The sequence below is a fragment of the Biomphalaria glabrata genome, chromosome 1 (genome assembly GCF_947242115.1).
Source record: "Biomphalaria glabrata chromosome 1, xgBioGlab47.1, whole genome shotgun sequence".
NCBI lineage: Eukaryota > Metazoa > Mollusca > Gastropoda > Planorbidae > Biomphalaria > Biomphalaria glabrata.
In genome coordinates this window covers 50,515,719-50,525,788 of record NC_074711.1, presented here as the reverse complement: position 1 = coordinate 50,525,788, position 10,070 = coordinate 50,515,719, and the positions used below count along the sequence as shown (strand labels likewise).

The 10,070-nt window shown below is 35.5% G+C and overlaps 1 protein-coding gene across 10 annotated transcripts in view; it reads left to right on the top strand.

Annotated features, from left to right (window-relative positions):
* The first annotated feature begins 1,491 nt into the window (after positions 1-1,491).
* The window catches only part of LOC106080036 (lachesin-like), a 137,513-nt gene continuing 128,934 nt past the window's right edge, over positions 1,492-10,070 (top strand). Inside the window, exons 1-2 of one of the 10 annotated variants that reach the window (XM_056041735.1) lie at positions 1,492-1,842; positions 3,999-4,351. The gene's annotated coding sequence lies outside the window, so the exon portion shown is untranslated. Of the gene's footprint in view, positions 1,843-1,937; positions 1,957-2,508; positions 2,527-3,998; positions 4,352-10,070 lie in introns of those variants that run through there. The other 9 variants (XM_056041724.1, XM_056041697.1, XM_056041704.1 and 6 more) reach the window with 9 other exon arrangements.

Sequence of the window (10,070 nt, the reverse complement as noted above, 5' to 3'; positions counted from 1 at the left end):
GCAGTGTGGATAACTCTGTTAGCTAGGTTTACCAAGAGTGTATAGGTTTTAAAGAGACATAGAAGTGCATTTCATGCGAAGTAGATCTATGACAAGATAAAGTCGCTATTGACTAAAGATTCGCTAATTTATATATTGGTAAAAATGAAAAAAAAAAAAAGGGGGTAATACATAGCAGCATTAAATAAAGGTGCAGGACTGTTAATTGCTGAAATAATTTTAATTAAAAATGTCGACTGTTTAAAGTAACCAATATCTCTCGGATTTATTTAATCAATAGAAAAACAAAGCATTAAGACCTTCACATGTCAGCGACACAGAGTAGCCATGCGTCATGCAGTTTCTATTGACATAAGACTATTATTTGTGACAGTTGACATTAGGAAGCGACAGTAAGAGATGGCTACAGAACTATAAGACTGTAGGGGTCATGGGAAAATTAAAATGTTGAACACGTAAACAAATATTCAATGCTGGTAGATCGAAATGTGAAATGTTCAGTTCAGTTGAAATGTCGGACTAGGATTGAATGCTAGAGAATAGGATTCCAACGTTTTAATCTGCAGGTTATCAAACAAACATTCCTGACAGATGTGAAGTGACTTTAACAAAGTTTGTTCTAATGATTCTTTTTTTTTTTAGTTGCAATCACGTGATTTCATTGTCTCGTTCTAAGACATATCTTCTTCTTCTCTTTCTCTCTCCCCGTCCTCTCTCTGTGTGTGTCTCTCTCTCCCCTCCCTTCTCTCTCTCACTCCCCTCCCTTCTCTCTCTCACTCCCCTCCCTTCTCTCTCTCACTCCTCTCCCTTCTCTTTCGCTCTCTAAATTTAACTCCAATACTTAATGGATTAGCGCTACGGTGAAGTTAAGGTAGGATTTGGGATTAGATTGAGAATGACACTAAGAACTGTTAATGCTAAAGATGACATCAAGTTGTAGTTGAGTGTTACAACATAAATGACATTCCTTGTCTTCTATTGCCTGCTGGTTTAGTCTGACATGTTTATGTGTCTGAACTCAAATTCTCAAGATTCTAAATAAATGTGTTGCAAAATTGTTGTTTTCTCTTGTTATATTTGGACCCCATATCTAAAATAGCTTAGTACCTTTTCAAATACCACACTGCTAATTGTAATCTTAAAGTAGAACAATAAATAAAATATAGGCCTGTTTTTGCTTTCAAAGTTTAACTACTAATTGTTAAGTTAAAGTAGAAGAATTGATATAGGCCTACTATTGCTATCAAAGTCTAACAGACATCAAGAATTTCCATTAACATTACAGCGCGTGTAATTAATTGTGGCCAGAACCAACAGTAATTCAGAGTGGTTACTACAGACTGTCCATATTATAAAGATAACAAATACTGGCTTTCTTTAGAGTTTAATATCATTGATGAGAACCAAACACAAAAAAAAAAAAAATCAAACTCACTCCCTTTAATGGGAGGAGCTGAGCCTCTCTCTGAGTCTCATGTGTAGCGGTACAGGACAGTAGCGCGAGATGACGCCTCAAGGAGTCCAGCACACACGCGACACTCTGTGTGGATACACTCTGGCGTTATTTCCGCCTTTATTGAATTACTTTCTAAAACAGATCAAAGTTTTAAGGATTGATTGAAAAGTGATGTGGATAGACGAGCCAGATTTCTCTGCAGTTTAATGCCAACATAACGATTGTAAACATTTGTTTCCTAGTGCAGGATATCAAAAGTAAACATTTATTTAGATTCATTGCTGTGTTTGTGCGCTCGCGAGGTACTCCTAGTCTCGCCCTTCAAAGAAAGTTTCTAGAGTATAGATAAACTTCGACATTTAGTAGCACGTAGAAACAACAGAAATGTAAGTCATGAACACAAACTGGTTACTTAAAACTTGTCAAAGAAGGCAAACTATTTCTTCGAATAGCTTTAGTGGGAAAATACTGCCTTGTCTATTTACTTTTCAAAATAAAATGTGAGCAGTCTAAACGTTAAGTGGCATTGTTGTAATAATGTATTATTATGTTGAAATCTATTTCACCTGTGCAGATTCAATGTTTGTAGACTTGACTTACACTCCGCATAGTTACACTTTAGCTTAGTCTTTACATGCACATGCTAGGTCTGGATTGTTCATAGTCAAATGTCAGTGCAGTAGACTACTCATAAATATATACAAAAATGATTATCTTACTTATCATTAAGCAGCAATGAGATTTTGACTATAATAATAATGTTATCATTACTACTACTAATAGTAATAGTAATAATAATAATAATAATAATAATAGCGTTTCACGTGACTATGCAAACCCAGTAGCGGCCTGCTTTTTTTCCCTTGTGATGCAGACAAAGCCGTTGTTCGCTGGCGGGGTATTTACGTTTTTTTAGCGGCCCCCGAAAGGGGAAAAGACGCTATTAGTTTTGTGTGAAATGTCTGTCCGTCCGTCCCGTTTATATCTCGTGAACTGGAAAAGATAATATCATCATAATATTTTAGTCCATTCAAAGTTCTGATGCAATGGCTACTTTTTCTTTTCTAAAAGTGAAAAATCTAATTTTTTAAATCACTTTATGCAAGCAGTTTTTTCATAAAAATACACCACTTTTACAACTATTCACTATTAATAGTAACAAACATTGGAAGCTCTTTAGTAGGGAGATATCTTAAAGTCATATTTCTAACACATTTATGTAAATGGTTTTAGATTTTTTGTCTAAAATTTTTTTTTTTATTTACAATTGTATTGCTACGTTATGTAAGTTCTGTCCTACTAACTACTACATTTACCCAAAAATAATGTTAACTTTTTTTTAAGAGAAAAAAATCTATTTAGTATACATATAAGTTGGACATAATTTAAAACAACAATTAATAAGTAGTTTTTCATATTATCACGTGAACGGCAGTGCTCTACTATGGAAGTAGAACACTTAACAAAAGGCATTATTTTTTTTTACGGAAATGTTTTTTTTTCTTTTTTTTTTTAGGATTTGAATAAGAGATTGACCCTTTACAAAACAATTAGATCAATAAGATTTTCATTATAAGTCATCAGGCCAGGTTCACATCTAACTTCACATTTACTTTCACCTATCCTTTGGTTTGGGCACCACACAAGATCTGTCAACTTTCTTTCTCCATTCTTCTCTGTCTTTGATCGAATTTAATTCTGATGTTCTTTCTGAAAATATTGATACCTGCCTTTTTACCTGCCAGGGTGGACCACTTCGGGGGCCGATTTTGAGTTTGTGTTTCCACACAAACTGTCTTTGTAACCTTGTTTTTTGTTTTTTTTCGTCTTCTGCGCCTGTCTTTAACAAGGGTTTTCATAGATAACTTCTTAGTTAGCAGTTCAAAGTTACCAGAAACAATTCTTTGATTTAGACATCTAATAACCTCTGATGCACTCTAAGGGATGGTTGCCTAGTCTTGTGGTATGCGCCTCTGACTGCCAACACGATAAGTTCAAACCCTGGTCTTGTGGTATGCGCCTCTGACTGCCAACACGATAAGTTCAAACCCTGGTCTTGTGGTATGCGCTTCGGCCTGTCATCACGATAAGTTCAAACCCTGGTGGCTTTCACCCTGCCGTGCTGCAGGAGGACCAGGACGTCGGTTTAACAGTCTTCAGTCCTGAAGGAATGCTTTTTAACTTATTTTTAAAAAAAGATACAAGGAGATGGAAAGTTGCTTTCATTTAGTATCAAGAACTAGGCAAAGACTAAATTGTAAGTTCGCTATTAAAAAAATCTTGTACAAACTCTAAAGCACTCCATTGAATGGTTTGAACCTATAGGACTTGACTAATTTAGAGACTGATTCAAATGTCAAAGTAAAACGTACAAACTACATCTAGATTTTAAGTACAAAGTCCAGGAGTCTTTTGAACAATTGTTTCTACAATGACAAAACAGGCTATCCATCAAGATGTTCAAATTATTTGGGCAAATTATTTTTAAGTTAATTTTTTAAATGCCAGGTAACAAATTAATTATTTTCCATTTTTCTCACAGTGAGAAACAGTAAGATTGAATTATAATTGTCAATAAACTAGCGTGTGCTCGCGACAACATAAAAAACGCGATCAAAACATATAAAAGTGAGTTTTAGCAACTCCTGGTTGGTACAAGTTTGTACGCGTTTATTGGTTGTACAAAGAAAGATTATAGATCTAGTCATATGGAACTACTAAGTTGAAAACTAAATTAGACTGATACTTGCAGTACATAACACCATCAGACTTATTAGTTCTTTATTGACATTTTGTGTTGCGTTTTAAAGTTTTTTAAAATTCTTAATGAAGACTTGACAGAATTCAAAAGGAATAATTGAACAAAGAAAATGTTTTGAGGAATGAAAGACGTTGGTAAGTTTGTCAACTATTGGATTCTTTCTGTTTTTTGTTTCTGACATTGTCTAAGTAAAAGAAAAAATACTTTAGATTGTAAAAGTCTTTCTTTGTTAATAAAAAAATATAGGCTATGTTCTGTACACAAATAATTATAGTTTTAGTAGCGCTAAAATCTAAGGGGGTACTGTAAGATTTTAAATTATCACTGCGAGAACTAAAAGTGTCCAAGTCTTTACGTCAAGAAAAAAAATAGTAAAAAAAAAGTAAAAAAGTGCGTTGTATGTTCAAAAATATTTGATCTACAGAAAATAGAACAAGTCATTATAAATAGTAGAGACTGCTATGGTGACAAATGTACAAAATGTTGCATTCACTTAAAAGACTATTTTTACAACTTTACCAAGTAACACAAATTTGCATAGCTTATCAGAAATACGTTGGAAAAATAAATATTTTAATCACTTTAGAAATAAACAAAACACTTTAACCTCTCAACCGTGCCAAGAATTCCAGTAAACTGGTTAGTTGATAACTACATTGGTTAATTGATAACTACATTGGTTAGTTGATAACTACATTGGCTAGTTGATAACTACATTGGTTAGTTGATAACTACATTGGCTAGTTGATAACTACACTGGTTAGTTGAACACTACATTGGTTAGTTGATAACTACACTGGCTAGTTGATAACTACACTGGTTAGTTGATAACTACACTGGCTAGTTGATAACTACATTGGTTAGTTGATAACTACATTGGCTAGTTGATAACTACACTGGTTAGTCGAACACTACATTGGTTAGTTGATAACTACACTGGTTAGTTGATAACTACACTGGCTAGTTGATAACTACACTGGTTAGTTGATAACTACACTGGCTAGTTGATAACTACACTGGTTAGTCGAACACTACATTGGTTAGTTGATAACTACACTGGTTAGTTGATAACTACACTGGTTAGTTGATAACTACACTGGCTAGTTGATGACTACATTGGCTAGTTGATAACTACACTGGTTAGTTGATAACTACACTGGCTAGTTGATAACTACATTGGTTAGTTGATAACTACATTGGCTAGTTGATAACTACACTGGTTAGTCGAACACTACATTGGTTAGTTGATAACTACACTGGTTAGTTGATAACTACACTGGTTAGTTGATAACTACACTGGCTAGTTGATGACTACATTGGCTAGTTGATAACTACACTGGTTAGTTGAACACTACACTGGTCAGTACATAGCTACACTGGTCAGTACATAACTACACTGGTTAGTAAATAACTACACTGGTTTAGTAGATAGCTACACTGGTTAGTATATATTTACACTGGTTAGTACATAACTACACTGTTTAGTGCAGAGCTTCACTGGTTAGTACATAGTTACAATTTATTCACGAAAAACTAAATGTATTGAAAGATAACAATATTTAAAAGCTCTTATCGAGAAAAAATGTTTGTGTTTCTATGTCAGGAGTGTTAAAACGTTACAAGAAGACAATGAATCATTCTTAGTTTTTATTTATAGGCAAGAATTGATGACGATTTTGACGAAAGCGTAACTCATATCGACTAAAAAACAAACGGAAATAAAATATAACATAGCAACTTTATCAGAATAAAACATAACATTACAAATTTAAAACAATAACAATACAACTTTAATACAACAAAATACAAGGAGGCGTGGAGGTCTCGTTTTGATTTCTTAGGATGTTCCTTCCTAAGTCCACCCAACTCTGATGGATTCGCGACATGAGTTTGGGGAAGATAAAGACGGTAGGTCGTTTTTCTGGCCACATGATATCCTCGTTAATCGTTGGCCAAAGAAAGAGATGACCTTTACAGCATCTGCCTTTATTGGTCGCAAGGTCCGACCAACGAACTTTTTTACTTAACAACAAAACACAACACAACACAACAAAATACACCACAACAAAATGCAACATAGCAGAGCACAACAAAACACATCACACCACAACAAAATGCAACATAGCAGAGCACAACAAAACACATCACACCACAACAAAATGGAACAAAACATCACAACATGACAATAACAATATTTACCTGCACAGTTATTACTGAAATTCCGAGTAATTAGGATCATGTTAGTAATTGTACTAAATATATTCTGTTACGACTTTTATACATGATACAAGGCAGACGTATTTGGTTTACTAATTCATTATTCAAACATTTTTGTTAAAATTGTGATAATTGTTTCCATTACAAAAGGAACCACAACTCTACTTATTTATTATTTGATTGTACAGTGACAGTAAATTTGTGTTGCCACTGATAAATACAAATATAGTTCTACAAACATCTACGATAACCTTTAGTTCCTGTCTACCTTGTAGTTCCTGTCAACATTGTAGTTACTGTCTGCCTTGTAGTTCCTGTCTACCTTGTAGTTCCTGTCAACATTGTAGTTACTGTCTACCTTGTAGTTCCTGTCAACATTGTAGTTACTGTCTGCCTTGTAGTTCCTGTCTACCTTGTAGTTCCTGTCAACATTGTAGTTACTGTCTGCCTAGTAGTTCCTGTCTACCTTGTAGTTCCTGCCTATCTTGTAGTTCCTGTCTACTTCGTAGTTCCTGTCTGCCTAGTAGTTCCTGTCTACCTTGTAGTTCCTGTCTACACTGTAGTTCCTGTCTGTCTAGTAGTTCCTGTCTACCTTGTAGTTCCTGTCTACATTGTAGTTCCTGTCTACTTTGTAGTTCCTGTCTGCCTAGTAGTTCCTGTCTGTCTAGTAGTTCCTGTCTGTTTTGTAGTTCCTGTCGACCTTGTAGTTCCTGCCAACATTGTAGTTCCTGTCTGCCTAGTAGTTCCTGTCTACCTTGTAGTTCCTGTCTATCTTGTAGTTCCTGTCTGCCTTGTAGTTCCTGTCTGCCTTGTAGTTCCTGTCTGTCTTGTAGTTCCTGTCTACCTTGTAGTTCCTGTCAACATTGTAGTTCCTGTCTGCCTAGTAGTTCCTGTCTACATTGCAGTTCCTGTCTACCTTGTAGTTCCTGTCAACATTGTAGTTCCTGTCTGCCTAGTAGTTCCTGTCTACCTTGTAGTTCCTGTCTATTTTGTAGTTCCTGTCTGCCTTGTAGTTCCTGTCTACCTTGTAGTTCATGTCTACCTTGTAGTTCCTGTCTGCCTTGTAGTTCCTGTCTACCTTGTAGTTCCTGTCTACCTTGTAGTTCCTGTCTGTCTTGTAGTTCCTGTCTGCCTTGTAGTTCCTGTCTGACTTGTAGTTCCTGTCTATCTTGTAGTTCCTGTCTACCTTGTAGTTCCTGTCTGCCTTGTAGTTCCTGTCTGCCTTGTAGTTCCTGTCTATCTTGTAGTTCCTGTCAACATTTTAGTTCCTGTCTGCCTTGTAGTTCCTGTCTGCCTTGTAGTTCCTGTCCACATTTTAGTTCTGTCCTCCTTGTAGTTCCTGCCTACCTTGTAGGTGCTGCCTATTTTGTAGTTCCTGCCTACCTTGTAGTTCCTGTCTGCATAGTAGTTCCTGACTAACTTATAGTTCCTATCTGCCTTTTATTTCATGTCTACCTTGTAGTTCCTGTCTGTCTTGTAGTTCCTGACTACCTTATAGTTCCTGTCTACCTTATAGTTCTGCCTTGTAGTTCCTGCCTACCTTATAGTTCCTGTCTGCCTTGTAGTTCCTGTCTACCATATAGTTATCATCTGCCTTGTAGTTCCTGCCTACCTTATAGTTCCTGCATACCTTATAGTTCTGCCATTTAGTTCCTGTCTACCTTGTAGTTCCTGTCTACCTTGTAGTTCCTGTCTACCTTGTAGTTCCTGTCAATATTGTAGTTCCTGTCTACCTTGTAGTTCCTGTCTACCTTGTAGTTCCTGTCAACATTGTAGTTCCTGTCTGTCTAGTAGTTCCTGTCTATCTTGTAGTTCCTGTCTACATTGTAGTTCCTGTCTGCATTGTAGGTCTTGCATACCTTTTAGTTCCTTTCTGTCTTGTAGTTCCTGTCTGCCTTGTAGTTCCTGCATACCTTGTAGTTTCTGCACACCTAATAGTTCCTGCCCAACTTATAGTTCCTGCCTACCTTGTAGTTCCTGTCCACATTGTAGTTCTGTCCCCCTTGTAGTTCCTGCCTACCTTGTAGGTGCTGCCTATTTTGTAGTTCCTGCCTACCTTGTAGTTCCTGTCTGCATAGTAGTTCCTGACTATCTTATAGTTCCTATCTGCCTTTTATTTCATGTCTACCTTGTAGTTCCTGTCTGCTTGTAGTTCCTGTCTGCCTTGTAGGTCTTGCATACCTTTTAGTTCCTTTCTGTCTTGTAGTTCCTGTCTACCTTGTAGTTCCTGTCTACCTTGTAGTTCCTGCCCACCTTATAGTTCCTGCCTACCTTGTAGTTCATGTCCACATTGTAGTTCTGTCCCCCTTGTAGTTCCTGCCTACCTTGTAGGTGCTGCCTATTTTGTAGTTCCTGCCTATCTTGTAGTTCCTGTCTGCATAGTAGTTCCTGACTACATTATAGTTCCTATCTGCCTTTTATTTCATGTCTACCTTGTAGTTCCTGTCTGTCTTGTATTTCCTGTCTACCTTATAGTTATGCCTTGTAGTTCCTGCCTACCTTATAGTTCCTGTCTGCCTTGTAGTTCCTGCCTACCATATAGTTATCATCTGCCTTGTAGTTCCTGCCTACCTTATAGTTCTGCCTTTTAGTTCCTGCCTACCTTGTAGTTCCTGCCTACCTTGTAGTTCCTGCCTACCTTGTAGTTCCTATCTACCTTTGTAGGTTCTGTCTATCTTGTAAGTTCTGTCTACTGAGGACATTGACGAGAAATAATCTTCACTTTCAGAAGCTTCATTAGGAGAGTGCAATTCATTTGTGTTCTTTGTTTGTCTGTCACGTTTCTTATCCTCAAAAATAAAAACCAGATATGTGCAAAAGCTATACAATTACAAAATGTGTGCAACATATGTATTACCTTTGAATGAAAACAAACTTCTAATGAAAACAAACTTCTAATGAAGACAATCTTCTAATGAAGACAAACTTCTAATAAAAACAAACTTCTAATAAAGACAAACTTCTAATGAAGACAAACTTCTAATGAAGACAAACTTCTAATGAAGACAAACTTCTAATAAAAACAAACTTCTAATAAAGACAAACTTCTAATGAAGACAAACTTCTAATAAAAACAAACTTCTAATGAAGACAAACTTCTAATGAAGACAAACTTCTAATGAAGACAAACTTCTAATAAAAACAAACTTCTAATAAAAACAAACTTTTAATAAAAACAAACTTCTAATGAAGACAAACTTCTAATGAAGACAAACTTCTAATGAAGACAAGCTTCTAATAAACACAAACTTCTAATGAAGACAAACTTCTAATGAAGACAAACTTCTAATGAAGACAAACTTCTAATAAAAACAAACTTTTAATAAAAACAAACTTCTAATGAAGACAAACTTCTAATGAAGACAAACTTCTAATGAAGACAAACTTCTAATAAAAACAAACTTCTAATGAAAACAAACTTCTAATAAAGACAAACTTCTAATGAAGACAAACTTCTAATGAAAACAAACTTCTAATGAAGACAAGCTTCTAATAAACACAAACTTCTAATGAAGACAAGCTTCTAATAAAAACAAACTTTTAATAAAAACAAACTTCTAATGAAGACAAACTTCTAATGAAGACAAACTTCTAATGAAAACAAACTTCTAATAAACACAAACTTCTATTGAAAAC